The sequence below is a fragment of the Portunus trituberculatus genome, chromosome 13, assembly GCF_017591435.1.
Source record: "Portunus trituberculatus isolate SZX2019 chromosome 13, ASM1759143v1, whole genome shotgun sequence".
Classification (NCBI taxonomy): Eukaryota; Metazoa; Arthropoda; class Malacostraca; order Decapoda; family Portunidae; genus Portunus; species Portunus trituberculatus.
The window spans coordinates 2,689,281-2,696,780 of record NC_059267.1 but is presented as its reverse complement, the minus strand read 5'-3'; the positions used below and the strand labels follow the sequence as shown (position 1 = coordinate 2,696,780).

Here is a 7,500-nt window from a genome sequence, read left to right as displayed (position 1 = left end):
GGGAACATAAAACGAAAAAAAAAAAAAAGAGGGCCTGTAAGTTGACAGTCCAATTGCAGGTCCGAGAGAGTTACCCAGAAAAAAAAAAAGGAAGAAAAAGGTACAAATGTGTCTGCGGTAACTGAGAAACTACCACGTCGCCAAAAGGATTCCAGTTCAAACACTTCCTGGCAAACTTTTATGTCAGAATTAGTGGATGTCTCTAACCACGCACGTAAAGAATAGAATATATAGATTAGCGAATCCTCCTATTCTTCGCAGGAAGGACTAAATGAAAGACTTACAGCAAAACGTTTCCAGAAATATAACGTCCGCACTGGTATACCTTTTAATCCCTTCAGTACTGAGACTCATTTTTACCTTGAGTTTTGGGTGTGATTAGACGATTTTGTTTACACAAGGGAGGGTCTATAGAGGTCAGAACATTAATGGCCAGTCTTCACTATTTTACTCCCCACGTAAATTTCTGAAGCTTTATAAGATCAAATAGGAAACAGAATAAATATGAAAACATGTCCTGGTACTGAAGGGGTTAAAAGCACGTCTGGCAAAGAAGGAACTGAATGCAACTAAATATTCCCTCACTCATTAGAAGTAACTAAGAAAGCGCCAGTCAAAAACTTCCCTCAGTATCGTAGCAATTGCCCTTCTTTTCTTCATGACACCTGCTAACTCCTCCCACGCATATATAAAGGCAGAACAGATGACCTTAAATGATAGTAAATTCCCCATCAACATTTACCTAAGAAACAAGAGAGATAAAAAGGTAAAAAGGTGTTGAAGCGAGATATTGTCCTTACATCAGCAGGTCTTTTAATTTCTTCAGTACCTTGACGCATTTCCATGTTTATTCTGTTTACTATTTGGTGATTTAAGAACAGATCCAGAAACTTATGTGGGGATTAAAATAGTGAAGACTGTGGTCATTATTCTTTTAACTTCCATAGACCCTTTCTAATATACATAAAATCGTCTAATCATACTCAAAAGCTCATGGTAAGAATGCGTTCCAGTACTGAAGGGGTTGAAGCACTCGGGTAAAGAAAGAGCTATAGGAAGTAGATATTTACTCCTTCAATACTGGGACACATTTTTACTTTGAGTTTTGTGTACGATTAGACCATTTTATTGACATTAGGAAGGGTCTATGGAGGGCAGAAGATCAATGGCCACAGTCTTCACTATTTCAATCCCTCACATAAGTTTCTGAAGCTGTATAAAGTCACCAAAGAGAAAGCAAAATGCATCATGGGTTCTTAAAGAGTTCAAGTTCCTGTCCTTGGTAACTGAAGAAACAGTACGTAGTTTAAGATTTCCAGATTTCCAGTACCGATGCGATTTTGTTTCTTGCGTCAGTAGATCTTTGAAACTATATACACGAAGAACAGCTGTAGTGAACGACGGAACCTTCAATTCTGCAATACTAACCAAGGAAAACACAAAGTCACGGGGTATCCAGTATAAAAGTTTCCAGATGTAACTCTCACACCAGTGGATCTTTCATGTCACACACGTAAAGAGAGATCTGGAAGAGGTTACTGAATATTCAATACCTCACTGGCCATATATAAAAGGAACACCACATTGTCTGGTTCCAGGAAGTTTCCAGACGATGCATCAGTAAAGTTCTCAAAGTTCACGACCAAAGAAAGAGTTGGAAAGAAGTTGCTAAGTTTTTAACCCTTTCTGTGCCATGACGCGTTTCCATATTCATTCTGCTTACTATCTGGTGATGTCATGCACTTTCAAATTTCATGTGGGGGATTAAAATAGTGAAGACTGTGGCCATTAATCTTCTGACATCCATAGACCCTTCCTAATGTCAATAGAATCTAATCGTACACAAATCCCAAGCTAAAACTGTGTCCCAGTATTGAAGTAGTTAATACCTCATGAGCCGTAAAGAAACACTGTGATGGACTCTTGAAAGTTTTGGGCCTCTTTATTTCAACCACTCTCATCTGACAGTGCTGGAAGATGCCACTGGAGTTTCAAAGCGTCCATTATTCCAGTGACAGTTGAACAAGAAACTTACATCACCAGTGAAAAGCTACACGTAAAAATTTGCATTGTTTCGTAATCTTGAGCGTGTTGACCTTTGATTTCAACTACGTACTCTGAACTGGTCGCGGTGGAAGAAGTCATTAGAGTTTTCAAGGTTGTTTTGATTATTCCAGTGAAAGTTTAGCAAGATTTCTACGCCACTTATAGTAAAACCAATCATTTTTTCATAAACTTAAACATTTCGGCCTCTTTGATACGTAGTAGTGGAAGAGGAAGCCATTTGGAGTTTTCTAAGTTGTTTTCATTATTCAAGTGAAAATTTAGTAAGATTTTTTGCATCAGTGACAATAAACCCACTCGTTGTTACGTACTATTTTAACATTTCGACTTCTTAAATACGTAGTAGTAGAAGAGGAAGTCATTTGGAGTTTTCTAGGTTGTTTTCACTATTCCAGGAAGAGTTTAGCAATTTTTCTTCATCACTGATAATAAAACTGCTCATTCTTCAGTGCTCTTTAACATTTCGACCTCTTGATTATGTAGTAGTGAAAGAGGAAGTCATTTGGAGTTTTCAAGATTGTTTTCTTTATTCCAGTGACAGTTAAGTAAGATTTCTGCATCACTTATACTAAAACCACCAATTTTTCCTGATTTTAACATTTCTGCCTCTGAAGTGCGAACGACTAGTGAAAGAAGAAATCGTTTGAGTTTTCAAGATTTTTCCATTATTCCAGGGACAAGCAAGATTTTTGTATCTGATAAGAAAGCCATTCATTGTTCAGTATTCTTTAATATATCAGCCTGTTAACCCCTTCAGTACTGGGACACATTTTTACCTTGAGATTTGTGTGCGACTAGACCATTTTATTGACATTAGGAAGGGTCTATGGAGGTCAGAAGATTAATGGCCAGAATCTTCACTGTTTTAATCCCCACACATGAGTTTCTGAAGCTGTATAAAATCAGCAAATAGTAAGCACAATGAATATGGAAACACGTCATGGTATTCAAGGGGTTAAAATACGTAATAGTGAAAGAGGAAGTCAGTGGAGTTTTCAAGGTTCTTTTCATCATTCCAGCGACACTTTGAAGACACCACGTAATCTAAATCTTCACTCTTCAAACACGGCAACACATTAAACATTCCTCCTACATTCCTCTCAGACTTACTCCTGGTCAGTCTTCAGTCCCTCCCACCTGACACCCAGACAAAGGTATTCAGAACTCGATCACCCTTCACGCGTCACTCACCTTCGTAACTCTTGACAAACTTAACTTACTGGTACAGCGAAGGTATTCAGAACACGGCCCCCTCATCTGACACTCCCACCCAACACACACCTACCTGAGGGCGAGGTGACCCAGGAGGAGGCGCCCCACTCACCTCCTACAGTAGCTAGAGGAAACTTTAATCATTGGTTTCCTGCTTGAGTTTTATCCCGTGCCTGCAACTCACCCTACCCCATACCCCCGGAACCCCACCCCTCACCCTGACACCCCCATACCCCAAGCTTGTACCCTTAACAGCCCTTACCTGCGAGAGAGACAGAGAGAGAGAGAGTGTGTGTGTGTGTGTGTGTGTGTGTGTGTGTGTGTGTGTGTGTGTGTGTGTCTTGACCATCCTACCATACATAATATAAACGGAGAGGTGAATCTGTAGCCTCCCTAGCGACCATAAGAGAGAGAGAGAGAGAGAGAGAGAGAGAGAGGTAGTGTGTAATTCTGATCAATTTGAGAGTCTGTGAGAGGGAGAAGAGAGAGAGAGAGAGAGAGAGAGAGAGAGAGAGAGAGAGAGAGAGAGAGGTGGGAGTGAAGAGGGACAGAATTTGACTTTTCATTAAACAATTTGATAATCTGAGAAGAGCCAGGTAAAATATATGCATGGAAAAGGTTTTAGTTAGGTTAGGTAAAGTTTGTTGATGTTACGTTACTTTAGTTTATGTTAAGTTAGATTACGTCAAGTTAAATTCAATTACTTTATATTTATTTTGTATTTGGTTAGTTTCCTTTACGTTGAGTCATGATATGTTAGTTAAAATTCATGTTATTCTCAAACCCTCCTGTACTTCACCTCCACTCTTTCAAACCGGCTTTTATATTAATGAACGAGTTTCTAACCCCTTCAATACTGGGACACGTTTTCACCTTGAGATTTGTGTACGATTAGACCATTTTATTGACATTAGCAAGTGTCAGGTCAGAAAATCAATGTCCTGAGTCGTTGCTATTATATTCCCCCACATGAGTTTCTGAAGCTGTATAGAATCACCAAATAGTAAGCAGAGTGTATATGGAAACGCGTCATGATACTGAAGGGTTTGAGGTGTTTTTATGGTTTTAGAGGCAAAGTGACATGATTTCTACATTATTAACTGGAGAAATACTCTTGAAAACCCCGCTAATCATCTCTGTGGCCTTGAAAAATAGTCGTGGAGAGAGACCAAAGCGTTTCTGAATACCTTAATCTCCTCAACTTTATGTCAGGTTAGGTTAGGTTAGATTATATGCTGTGGAAGTTAGGTAAAGCATGACAAATTATAGTTAGGTTTTTATTAAGGTTAGGTTAGATTAGACAAATAGATTAGATAATTTTGACAAGGTTCATCTGTGTTAGGAAGAATTAATAAGTTTGGCGAAGGAAGTGTTAGACTTGGGACAAATTAGCATAGAAGAGTTAAAAGTTAGGTTGGGCTAATTCTAGACGTCAAGTTAGTTCAAGTTATTCAAACATAGGACAAGTTAAGTTAGTTTAGTTCAGGACCGGAGAAGTCAGGTTAGATTAGGACAACTTAACCCCTTCAATACATAGACGCATTGATTTTTGGGTGTGATTTGACGAATTTGACTTGCATTAGGAAGGGTCTATGGAGGTCAAGAGAATAACAGCCGGAGTCTTTACTATTCAAAACCCAACATATGTTTCTGAAGCTTTATAAAATCAAATACTAACCACAATGAATATGAAAACTAGACATGGTACTGAAAAATTAAGTTAGATAAAAACAAGTTAGATTAAAAATTCACAGGTTAAATTGAAGACAAGGTACAAAGATAAGGAAAAACAGAGATCCAATATAATGAGGAAAGGTTTTATTAAGTAGGGGACACAGAGAGGGGAAAGTAGATGAAGAGGGCGTGGAAGAAGGGCGGGAAGAAGGGCGGGAAGTGTGCCTCTGTGCCTCCTCCAGTGTTAGGGGCGTCTCCTAACACAATTACCTGTGGGAAAGTTTAACAGTTAATTGAATTCTTAGGGGAAGGGAAGTCACCTGAGTGTTACCTGGGTGTTGCCTTTACCTGTACCTCACTGGGCCGCCTGGAGGGTAATGAGAGAGAGAGAGAGAGAGAGAGAGAGAGAGAGAGAGAGACTATAGTATAATGGAAAATGAAATAGTGAATCCTTAGTCGTGAGAAATTGAATAGAGGAAACCAGTGACTACGAGAGAGAGAGAGAGAGAGAGAGAGAGAGAGAGAGAGAGAGAGAGAGAGAGAGAGAGAGCAGTGCAACCATGACGAGCAAAAGGAACAAATCAACCAACACAAACACAAACTACGCATCCACACACACACACACACACACACACACACACACACACACACACACACACACACACACACACACACACACACACACACACACACACACACACACACACACACACAGGCATATAGGGACAAAGGAGTAATGTCACCTGGGGATTACCGTGGGAATGGCGTCCGTGATCACCTGCAATGGCGGTGCTTTGTGTGCTTCGACAGGTGTGAAACGAGACGGCGAGGCGTGACTGAGGAAACTAAACGAAGGAGAAGGAGGAAAGGAGGAGGAGGAGGAGGAGGAGGAGGAGGAGGAGGAGGAGGAGGAGGAGAGGAAACTAAGATGAAATGAAGGGCGTGTTTGTTTTCTCTTCCATTTTCTTTCGACTTTCTTCTTATTGTCGTTCATGTTTTTGTTGTTCTTGTTGTTCTTGTTCTCCTCCTCCTCCTCCTCCTCCTCCTCCTCCTCCTCCTCCTCCTTCTTTTCTTTTCCTGCTCTTCTTTGTCTTGTTTATTATTATTTTTATAGTGAATGTAGTAATAGTGGCAGCAGCAGCAGTAGTAGTAGTAGTAGTAGGAGTAGTAGTAGTAGTAGGAGTAGTAGTAGTAGTAGTAGTAGTAGTAGTAGTAGCTTATAGAATAGTGTAATAGTAGTAGTTGTAGTTGTAGTAGTAGTAGTAGTTGTATTAGTAATAGTAGTAGTAGTAGTAGTAGTAGTAGAGAGAGAGAGAGAGAGAGAGAGAGAGAGAGAGAGAGAGAACAGGAAGCCAGTCATCTATTACGAGGCTAGACTATCGAGGGAGGGGGAGAGGAGGAAGGGGAGTGAGAGGGAGAGAGAGAGAGAGAGAGAGAGGGAGGAGAGAGGTGTCAGCCAGAGATACACAAGGCAACAAGACAATACCCAAAGAGATGATAGTTACGAATGACAGTGGATAGAAGAAATAAGTGATAAAGAAGAGAGAGAAGGAAAAAAGAAGAAAAATAGACAAAAAAGTAAAAAAAAATAAGGTTATAAGTAGGAAAATATGTAAAAGAGAGAGAGAGAGAGAGAGAGAGAGAGAAAAGAAAATAGATAAAAAAAAGAGACACAAGAAAACCCGATAAATGGCATAGAAAAGGCAAAAAAAAAAAGGGCAAAAAATACAAGAACAGGAGAAGTGGAGAGAAAGTTGAAAGTGGAGGAATGTGTGGAGAGATGGAGGAAAGGATGCTTGGGAGAGAAGAAGGGGGGGAAAGGGGGGTGAGTATGGGTAGCTGTTGATTGAAAGAGTGATTGATAGGATTGGCAACGTGATTCAATAGACGTGTGAATTAGAGAGAGAGAGAGAGAGAGAGAGAGAGAGAGAGAGAGAGAGAGAGAGAGAGAGAGAATGAGTGAATGATACAGGGGATGAATAAGCAACACGTGACATCGGAGTGAGTGAATAAGTGAGTGAGCGAGTAAGTGATGATGATGGAGAGAGAGAGAGAGAGAGAGAGAGAGAGAGAGAGAGAGAGAGAGAGAGAGAGAGACAAGGGAATGAGTGACAATAAGGAGTGAGGGAGTGATGTGTGTGTGTGTGTGTGTGTGTGTGTGTGTGTGTGTGTGTGTGTGTGTGTGTGTAATGTGTGCCAATAGGGCCGGCGTGGTAGCTAGGCCAGGATCGCTCTCAATGGCACCACTTACTGAACCTTCCGCCTTCACTACTATTAGGATGTGCTGCCTCTCCCTGTCTCTCCCTGCCTCTCCTGTCTCTCCCTCCCTTCCCCTGTCTCTCTCTCTGCTTCTCCCTACCTCTCCCTGCCTCTCTCCTGCCTCTTCCATGCCTCTCGCCTGCCTCTCCCTGTCTTCCCTGTACCGTGCCTCTCTGTCTATCTTATGCAGTGTGTGTGTGTGTGTGTGTGTGTGTGTGTGTGTGTGTGTGTGTGTGTGTGTGTGTGTGTGTGTGTGTGTTTCTCAGAATGTGTTTTGCAAGTTGTCTTTTA

The 7,500-nt window shown here is 40.9% G+C and overlaps 1 protein-coding gene across 4 annotated transcripts in view; it reads left to right on the top strand.

Annotated features, from left to right (window-relative positions):
* LOC123503258 (IDLSRF-like peptide) overlaps positions 1-7,500 on the top strand; it is a 130,800-nt gene that overhangs the window by 1,022 nt on the left and 122,278 nt on the right. The gene's annotated exons all lie outside the window — the stretch shown is intronic.